Genomic DNA, 10,467 nt, shown 5'->3' on the forward strand with positions numbered 1-10,467 from the left:
CAAAAGAACCAATAGATCTGTTTTGGAAGAAGTGCAGCCAGAGTGCTCCTTGGAGGCCAGGATGGCTAAGCTTCGTCTCTCATACTTTGGACATATTGTAAGGAGGGAACAGTCACTGGAAAAAAATTTCATACTGGATAAGATAGAGGGTCAGAGAAAAAGAGGAAGACCCCCAACGAGATGGATTGGCCAGGTGGCATCATTGATGGCATCGAGTGAGGCGACGGTAGTGAGGTTGGCCCAGGATAGGACATTGTTTCGCTCTGCTGTGCATGGGGTCACTATGAGTCCGTTCCGACTCGATGGCACCTAACAACAACAACAATTATCAGGAGAGACCAGTCCTTGGAGAAGAACATCATGTTTGGTAAAATGAATGGTCAGCAGAAAAAGTGGGAAACTCTCAACAAGGTGGATTGGCACAATGGCAGCAGCAATGGACTCAAACGTACGAGCAATTCTAAGGATGGTGCAGGACTGGTGGTGTTTCGTTCTGTTATACATAGGGTTGCTATGGGTCAAAACTGACTCAGCGATACCTAACAGCAACTCTGATCTACAAGGTAACATGAGACAGAATCAACTTGATGACAACGATGGGTAAGTTCCTCTTTGATTCAAAGAAAGGAGGTCTGTAGAGCATGATTTTGCTGTTGTAATCTACTGTCATGTTGACCTTACTGAAACATTGCTAGAACCTGTGTCATCCTCACAATCACCATCATGTTGGAGTTCTTCGTTGCGGCTGCTATGCCAATTCATCTCACACTTCACCAAACACTGTATCCTTCTTCAGTGATAACTCCCTCCTGATGACATATCCAAAATCAGTGAGACACACACTATTTCTACTGTGGTCCATGAGGTTTTCACTGACTAGTTTTCAGAGGTAGAATGCCAGATCTCTTCCTAATCTGTCTACGTCTGGAAGCTCTGCTGAAATCTATCCACCATGGGTGACCCTGCTGCCATTAGAAATGCTAGGGACATAGCTTCAAACAATATGACAAACTGATAGCATGTAACTAGATGACCTGCTTGTTGTTGTCGTGTGCCGTTGAACAGTTCCAACTCATAGCAACCCTGGATAGTGATTCCGAGGAGTGGCTGGTGAGTTGGACCCACCAATCTTGCAGTTCAAAGTGTTTGTCCTACAACACCACACCAGGACGAACTATACAAGTAAAACGGCCGCTTGCTAGTTACAAAACACTATGTTTTTTTAAGTTTACATTGAGTCAGCATGGTTAGTAATCAAACTACTTAATCCAAACTACAAGCTTAATACTTTTATGCTATAGTAATAGATCCATTACATTTCTCTCAGAAAATGATAGTCCCATCAGATTCATGTAAAGTCTAAATTAACAGGAATTTAGAATTGATCTGTCCCTGCAGGTGAAGGATCAATGATTCCTACCAGACTAATAGCCATTAATCACTCATTAACCTTTGACTTAATTTCTACGTCTCTTCATAGTGCATATGTCAGGGTGAGGTAACTGTTATTTCCTAAAAATCATAGTTTCTGGAGTCTCCCAGGTTTTGCTAAAAGCAGAACATTTACTTGTACGTAGAAAAGGAATTCCAGTTACAACATATCATTGTATGTCTATTCTGATACAACAACTTCAAAGAAAATAATAAGATCTCTGCTTAAATATATATTTTTAAAGTAGGGCAGGAATAGATGTCAAACACAGTCACAGTTATTACCTGCAGTTCAATTTGACTTTCACCCTAAAACCTGAACAAATTGTAACTTAAAATGTCTATTTAAGATAATATTAAAGAATTTGATGCCACTCTGTTTCTAAGAGTTCATATGCTGAGATGTTTTATCTATACTTGTTAAGTGCCATCTAGTTAGTTTTGACACAGAGATCCTGTTCAACAGAACGAAGCACTGCTTAGGCGTGCACCACCCTCACAAGCTTTCTTATGCTTGAGCCCATTGTGGCAGCCACTGCTTCCACGGGTATTGGTTGTAGATCCAAGAAAAATGAAATCTTTGACGACTTTAATCTTCTCTCCTTTAATCGTGATGATACTTCTCAGTCCAGTTGTGAAGATTTTTGTTCTCCTATGTTAATATGGTAATTCATACCGAAGGCTGTATTCTTTGATCTTCATTAGTAAGTCTTTTAGCCCTCTTATCATCTACATGTTATTAGTGAGCATTCCTCCAATTCTGACGCCATATAATCCAGCTTCTCAGATTATTTGCTCAGTATACAGACTGAATAAGTATGGTGAAAGGATACAAAGCTGACACACAACTGCCATGATTTTGAACCATGAAGCATCCCCTTGTTTTATTCTGTACTTGCAGATAATAAGGACACTTATCCAAAATGTGGAAATAAGGCCCCAGGATACTGTGTGCCCTTACAGATGAATGGAAAGCATTGTGTTATAGACTTTCTCAGGGGTTAGTACAGCTGGAGAAGAATGAATGCCACTTCGTGGGATTTACTCTTTTTATTCATAAGTGTCCAGATGCTGTGAAGTTAGATGTTAACTAGTAGATTTCTGTTAGCATAAAGATTAATCCAAATTGGTGCAACTTTATTGCTATGTAGTACAATAGCCAGTTTTATATGAAACTATGCAATATTGTTTGGGCATTCTGTCTTTTATTGACTATCAACACTCAAGTGCTTGAATTTTCCTTTTTATCAGGTTTATTAGGCTAATGAGCCTCCCATTAATGAGTTAAAAAAATTTTAATACACACTTACTATGTTTTATATGAGTCATGTTTTTAGCTTTTTGAAAAATTATACTTTTGTGTAATACCATACTGTTCTATGATTTCACTAAGATTGCATTTGTGATTCAGATACTAAATGAATATAAGCAAAGAAAACTCTTATGTACACATGTGCTATGGCGAATTTGAACTGCCAACCTTGTGGTTAGCACGAAGGCTCCTTAAAAAAATAAAAGAGAAGAAGAATATCAAAACAAAGGCAGAAAGGAGCTCCCACTGACCAAATCTCAGGGAATTTGAGCATTAATTTAAATAATGAGAGTATTACTAGCATATAACTAAGATAATTAAAATAAAAATTTAGAATGCAGAAGTTATAAGAGTATAGAAAAATTACTTTTTGTAACCACTACAGTGGTTACGAATCAGGCTGCTAATCTCACCGTTAGCAGTTGGAAACCACCAGCTGTTCTGCAGGAGAAAGATGAGGCTTTCTGCTCCCATAAAGATTTACAGCCTCGGAAACCCTGTACAGGGTCGCTATGAGTCGGAACTGACTCCACGGCACATAACAACAGCAACTACATATCAATAATGGATTTAGGTAAGACTCATCATTCGATAGTAAAGCTAATGGATGAAAGTGTCACAAGGAAAAGGATATTTACATAAACTCAAAGTATCTCCTTATATACTAGTTATAAAATTGTAAAAGGGAAAATGGAAAATTAATAGTTGAGAAACCTCTCATGCTGTTGCTATGCTATTAAATGCTATGGAGTAGGTTCTAACTCAAAGTGACCCTGTGTAGTGTTTCTCAGGAGCGGCTGTTGGGTTTGAACCACTGATCTTGTGGTTAGTTGCCCAGTACTTTTCCTACAGTACCACAGCAGGACTTCAAATTCTGTCATATGTTAAATAAGTGATAGAAGTTAGCATTACCAGTAAAAGACAAACAGACATAATGTGCCTTCTATGTTGTTATTGTTGCGTGATGTTGCTATTGTTGTGGTTAACTGCCAACATTGAGTCAATTCCAATTCACAGTGACCCTATAGAACACTGTAGAACTGACCCACAGTATTTTCTAGGCTGAAAACTTTACAGGAGCAAATCGCCAAATGTTATCTCCCTTGAAACAGTTGGTGGGTTCAAACCTTCAACCTTTCAGTCAGCAGCTGAACTTTTAACCTCTCTTTTGTGGTATTCCTCCCAAAATTCATGTCCTAAATCTAGTCACAAAGGAAATTACAAACTAATCCTAACTGAGGAACATGTACAAAGTAACTAGGCATGATGCTGAAGATAAGCACTGGACGGCAAGATTGATTTGAACTATAAGGTTGGTGGTTCAAACTCACTAGTTGGTCCTCAGAAACCCTATGCAGGGTGTCTATGAATCAGAACCAACTCGATGGCACTTAAAAACAACATTCTTCAAAACTATGCATTCATGTTCATTTATATAAAGAAAGACAGAACTTTTATTGCAGATTTAAGGAAACTAAAAGAGATACGAAAACTAAATGTAAAGTGTGATTTTGGATTGAGTCTTGTACTGAGGGAAAATCTACAAAATACATTATTGGAACAAGTAGAAATATAGTAACATTTAAAAATATTTTGTTGTATCAGTCTAAATTTCCTAATTTTGGTCATTATACTTTGGTCCCTGGTATGGCACTATAGGATAAGCATTAGACCACAAGGTCAATTTGAACCACAAGATCAGTGGTTCAAAACTCACCAGCCACTCCTTGAAAACCCTACACAGGGTCGCTATGAGTTGGAACCAACTAGACAGCATTTAACAACAATAAGAACAACATACAAGAGGAAGTCATTGTTAGAAAATGCACGTTGAAGATTTTGGGGAAAGGAACATGATGCGTGTAGAATAGTCTCAAACGGTTCAGGAGAAAAATAAACATATCTCTGTGTAAATATCTCTAGTTAGCTAGCTAGCTATATGTGTATGTTGTTGTTGTGAAGTGCCGTTGAGTCGGTTCCGACCCATAGCGACCCTGTATAGGGTTTACAAGGAGCAGCTGGTGAGCTTGAACTTCCAACCTTGAAGTTTCAATGCCTTTGCAGTCTGATGCATTAACCCAGAGTGCCACACCATATGAGTGTACATGCACACATGGGGATACTTTAAAATAATTCATGGAAAAGTGGAATTGAAAGATAATGATATTTTGGGTCTGGAGCAAGATGGCAAACTGAACAGACTCAATGACACCATCCTCTTCAACAAAGACATGGGAGACCTAGTAAAGCAGATACAAATGATGATACTAGAACCCTGAGCATAAGAGACTAGGACAGAGAGGTGGGCTGAGAGCCCACTAGAAGAGGAAGATCTACAGGAGCAGTGAGAGACAAGAAAACCAAGAGAATTGTAGGCCGGCAAGGTGCAACACGGAAAGGCCATCTTGAGATTTCACAATCAGTTTTTGATACAGTAGCCTGCAGGCACAGGATGCAACTGGAGGTTGGCAACAAGAGGGTAAATTCTTGTTCCCATGCTCCCTGATAGACGGAGGCACCACTAGTTCCCACACTCACCAACCCAGCAGCCAGTGGCACCCCGTTCTACACACTTAATGCTTTGCCTGGGGTCAGGAGCTTATCATAGCATACCTTCTTCTAGAAGCACATGAGCCCACCCTGAACTAAGCTACACAAACAGTGACTAGAGAACTGACCGCGTTCACACTTCTAGTATCTCCCGCATCCACTAAAGGACAAGTGGTGAGTGCCTAAGGATACCCCAATTTACAATCATCAACTAAATATAAATATGACACCACAATGTCTCAGAGAAAACAGACAATTTCAGCTTACACAAAGAAACAAAACAGAGTGCCTCAAAGAGGTCACCGATATACAGTCAGAAAACACAGAAATGGTATCAGAACTGCTTGATAAGGAATTTAAAAGAATGCTAATTAGACAACTTCTGCAGATTGAGGAAAGATTGAGAAAATACTATAGATGTAATCATATAGACAAAAGTATGGAAAAAAATAGGGGCACAAATTGATAAAATAATTGAAATTTATAAAAAGACTGAAAATATTTCAAAATAATTTTTTTTAAGTTGGACATTAGTGACTAAAATAAGAAACAAAAAATGAAGACTATATTTCCATAATGTATAATAAAATAAATGTTTTTAATCTAGTGGTAAGTATTAGAAAATATTGAACATCTGTGTTTGTGGGTATAAAAAAAGGCTTAAGCATTTAAATGATTAGTAATTGCTGAATAATTGTATCTTGAAAATATAAGTATATAATGGTTGAGAAGCAATCATTTATGCAAGAAATCTAATTTCTGGAGAAATTGAACGTAAGGTTGACCTAAATGATTTTGGAATATCAATTAGAATAAGAATCTAATTAGAAAACATTAAATTTGGAAGTCAGGACATTAAATTTTAGGAAAATAAACAAGTCTTTCAAATATTACATCTGCTTTAAAATATATTGTAAGCCTATTGGTATCTGAAAATTCTAAAACACTCAATGTTGAAGAAAATCAAATTTTCTCATTTAAAAGGAAATAATAATTGTCATTTTCAAGGCAAAAGAAGAATATTAAAAGAACTGTTGTTGCTGTTATGTGCCATCAAGACAGTTCCAACTCATAGCGACCCTCTATAGGATTACCAAGGAACAGCTGGTGGGTTTGAACTGCTGACGTTGTTGTTCAAACCAACCTTGGGGTCCAGTGCATTATCTTGCTGAACCACACCACGATTGAAAGACTAAAAGAATTGAAATATATTTTTTGGTTTTGGTTTATACACAGATTAGGAAAAAATACTTATTTTGAAGATGCTCTGGACACATTGACAGGTCTGACAAGATCCTGAATTATGATGGGAATTTGTTCATGAGTTCACCACAGCCCTGGGTTATCTTTGCAAGTTCTTAAAGAAATGAAACGTCACTATTAAGGGACTAAAAGAAAACAGATGTAATCGTGTCTTTTAAAAAGGTGATTGAAGCAATTAATATCAACAACATCACAAAAACAGCCTGAAAAATAGTGAAAACAATGGGGGAAAACTGCATATAAATGAATAATAGGCAACATGTGTCTACCAAGGAAAGTTCATGACTGAGAGGACAGATTATGTTTTTAAGCAAGAGACCATCAACTCCCCAATCCACGGTTTGTGTGCAAGGGCTGTGTCATACTCAACCACTATAAATATTAAGCAAATATACAGGAGTGAAGAAGGAAAGGAAAAGCAGAAACAAAGAAGGGAGAATGGATTAGTAGAAGAGAAAGAAAAAATTTTAAAAAATTAATATACCACAGCTTGATTTTTACAAAACATTCAACTTAATACCTAATAAAGTCTACCAATTTAATACCTAATAAAGTCTACCAATTTTAATTACCACTGTTCATCTGTTAGATTGTCATGCAGTGGTGGCTTGCATGTTGCTGGGATGCTAGAAGCTATGCCACTGGTATTTTAAATACCAGCAGGATCACCCATGGTGGGCAGATTTCAGCAGAGCTTCCAGCCTAAGACAGACTAGGAAAAAGGAGAAGAGGACTACTACTTAATACTGGCATGCCAAAAACTTTATGCAATGGAACATTTTCAGATACAGTGCCAGATGGTGAGACCTTAGTGTTGGAAGGCATCAAAATATGACTGAGGAAGGACTGCCTCCACAAAGTGAAGTTGACCATGATGATGCAAATGGAGTAAACTTTTCAGAACATTCATTAGCTGGTGGAGTACAGCTCAAAATGAGGAGTGACAGCTGCAAACATCCATTGCTAATTGGAAAATGGAATGTACAAAGTCTGAATCTAGGAAAATTGGAACTGTCAAAAATGAGATGGAACTTATAAAGACAGATATCCTAGGCATTAGTGAAATGAAATGGACTTGCATTGGTGACAACCCAGACTCCAGGAATTGACAGAATGCAAATTGAAATCTTCCAAGAAGCTGCTACAGCATTGGACACGTGCATTCATATATGCCAAGTATTTGGAAGACAGCTACCTGGCCTACTGATTGGAAGAGATACATATTTGTGCCTACTCTAAAGAGAGGTGACCCAGCAGGATGTAGAAATGGTCAAATAATAACTTTAATTTCACATGCAAGTAAAATTTTCCTGAAAATAATTTTTAAATGACTCCAAAAGTACACCAACAAGGAATTGTATATAGCCATCTTTTATGTTTAAAAAAGGTGTTTTCAATGAAAAAATCATTGGTCTTGCAAAAATTATATCGTGCAATCTCTAGCATCATTTCTATCACCAAGGCCATATCTTCCAACTACTGATCCTTCCTCTTTGTTTCCAACATTTGCATTACAATCACCATTAATTATCAATATATCTTGAGTGCATGTTTTATCAATTTCAGACTGAAGAATTTGGCAGAATTCTTCAGTTTCATCAAAACTGTTTTAGTGCTTGGTGTATACATTTGCATATTCTGCAACACTTAATTGTGCTCATGAGGAACATGTACAGTTATTTGAACAGAACCAGGGGACACTGAGTGGTTTAAAATCAAGAAAGATGTGTTCCAGAGTTGTATCCTTTCACCATACTTATTCAATCTTTACACTGAGCAAATAATTCTAGAAGTTGGATTATATGAAAAAGAACGTGGCATCAGGATTGGAGGAAGACTCATTAACAACCTGCAATTTATCCAGATGATACAACCTTGCTTGCTGGAAGTGAAAAGGAATTAAAATCTTGCTGATAAAGATTAAAGACCACAGCCTTTGGTTTGGGTTGCACCTCAATGTAAAGGAAGCAAAAATTCTCACCACTGGGGGAAAATATAACATCATGATAAATAAAGAAAGAAGTGAAATTGTCAAAGACTTCATTTTGCTTGCATCCACCACCACCAATCATGAAAATAGCAGTCGAGAAATCAATGTTATATTACATTAGGTGAATCTGCTGCACAAGAAATCTTTAAAGTATTTAAGAGCAAAGATGTCAATTTGAGGACTAAGGTAACCCAAGCCATGTTATTTTCAATAACCTCATATGCATTTGAAAGTTGGACGGTGACTAAAGAAGAAATGTAGATATGATCCATTTGAGTATGGTGTTGGAAAAGAATATTAGAAATATCATGAACTGCTGGAAAAACAAACAAATCTATGTTGGAAGAAATAAAACCAGAATGTTCCTTTGAAGCCAGGATGGCTAGACTTTGTCTCTCATACTTCAGACATATTGTCAGAAGTGACAAGTCCCTGGAGAAGGACATCATGCTTGGTAAAGTGGAAAGTTAGCGAAAAAGAGCAAGACCCCCAAAGAGATGGGTGTCAGAGTGGCAGTAGAAATGGGTTTAAGCTTAACAATGATTATGAGGGTGGAGCAGGACGAGGCAGAGTTTCATTCTGTTGTGCAGAGGGTTGATTCGAGTCCGAATCTACTCTAGAATTGCTTCGAGTCCATAATCTGTACCTAAAAACCACAACAAGAATACATTGACTAATAGTAGTATTAACTGGTCTTCCTTCTAGGGTTGTTTACAAGTCAGTTCTGACTCATAGAGAGCCTGTGTATGGTTTCCAAGGAACAGTTGGTGGGTTTTGAACTGCCAACCTTGTGGTTAGCAATCCAAGCCTATCCTACAGTACCACATCAGGACTCAGGTTTTGCTTGTAGGCATATAGATAGTATCCTATTACAGACAGCATTGTACTTCAAGATAGATCTTGAAATTATCTTTTTCATGATGAATGCAATAGCATTCCTCATGATTTTGTCATTCCTGACATAGTAAACCATATGATTATCAGATTCATAATGGCCAATACCAGTCCAATGCTGCTCACTAATGCCTGGGATATCTATTTTTGTGCATTCCATGTCATTTTTGACAACTTGCAATTTTCCTTAATTCATACTTTGTACATTCCATGTTCCTATTATTAATGGGTGTTTGCAGCTTTTTCTACTCATTCTGAGTTGTGCCACATCTGCAAATGAAAGTCCCAAAAGTATTACTCCATTTGTGTCACCACAGTCAACTCCACTTTGAAAACCCTAGTCACATTTTGAATCCCTTCAAGGGGCTCATCTTCTATATCTGACAATATTCTGGTGTTATTTATAATGTTTCAGTGTTCAACTATCTGGCACTATCTCACAGTGTTCCACTGCTATTCATAAGGTTTTCAGTGGCAAAACATTAGTAGTCCACCTCTCCTTCTACCTAGTATGTCTTAGTCAGAAAGTTCAGCAGAAACCTGTCCACCATGGGTGACTCTGCCATCACACAAGCTATCACATATAATAAACTGACAGATGAGTGAAGACTCAAACAAATAAGTACCTAATAAAAAGAACAGTGGGTATGCAAATTCACCTACTCTTCACTTATCGACTATCTACTTACTTGACATTTGGCATTTATGATAATAGTTAAAAATCTACAACCAGGTTATTTTGCAGATCAATGACATAATCTGGCAGTAATAAATGCTGAATAATACTAGTTGTGATGGTTATGGTTATGTGTTCATTTGACTGGACTATGATTCTTAGTGGTTTGGCAGTTACCTAACAGTGTAATTTGGCAGTTATGTGATGATGTAGTCATTTTCCATTTGTGATCTGATGTGGTCATTCTCCATTTGTGATCTGATGTGGTCATTCTCCATTTGTCATCTGATGTGGTCATTCTCCATTTGTCATCTGATGTGGTCATTCTCCATTTGTCATCTGATGTGGTCA

Source organism: Chrysochloris asiatica, unplaced genomic scaffold, assembly GCF_000296735.1.
Source record: "Chrysochloris asiatica unplaced genomic scaffold, ChrAsi1.0 scaffold00110, whole genome shotgun sequence".
In the NCBI taxonomy this organism is placed as follows: Eukaryota; Metazoa; Chordata; class Mammalia; order Afrosoricida; family Chrysochloridae; genus Chrysochloris; species Chrysochloris asiatica.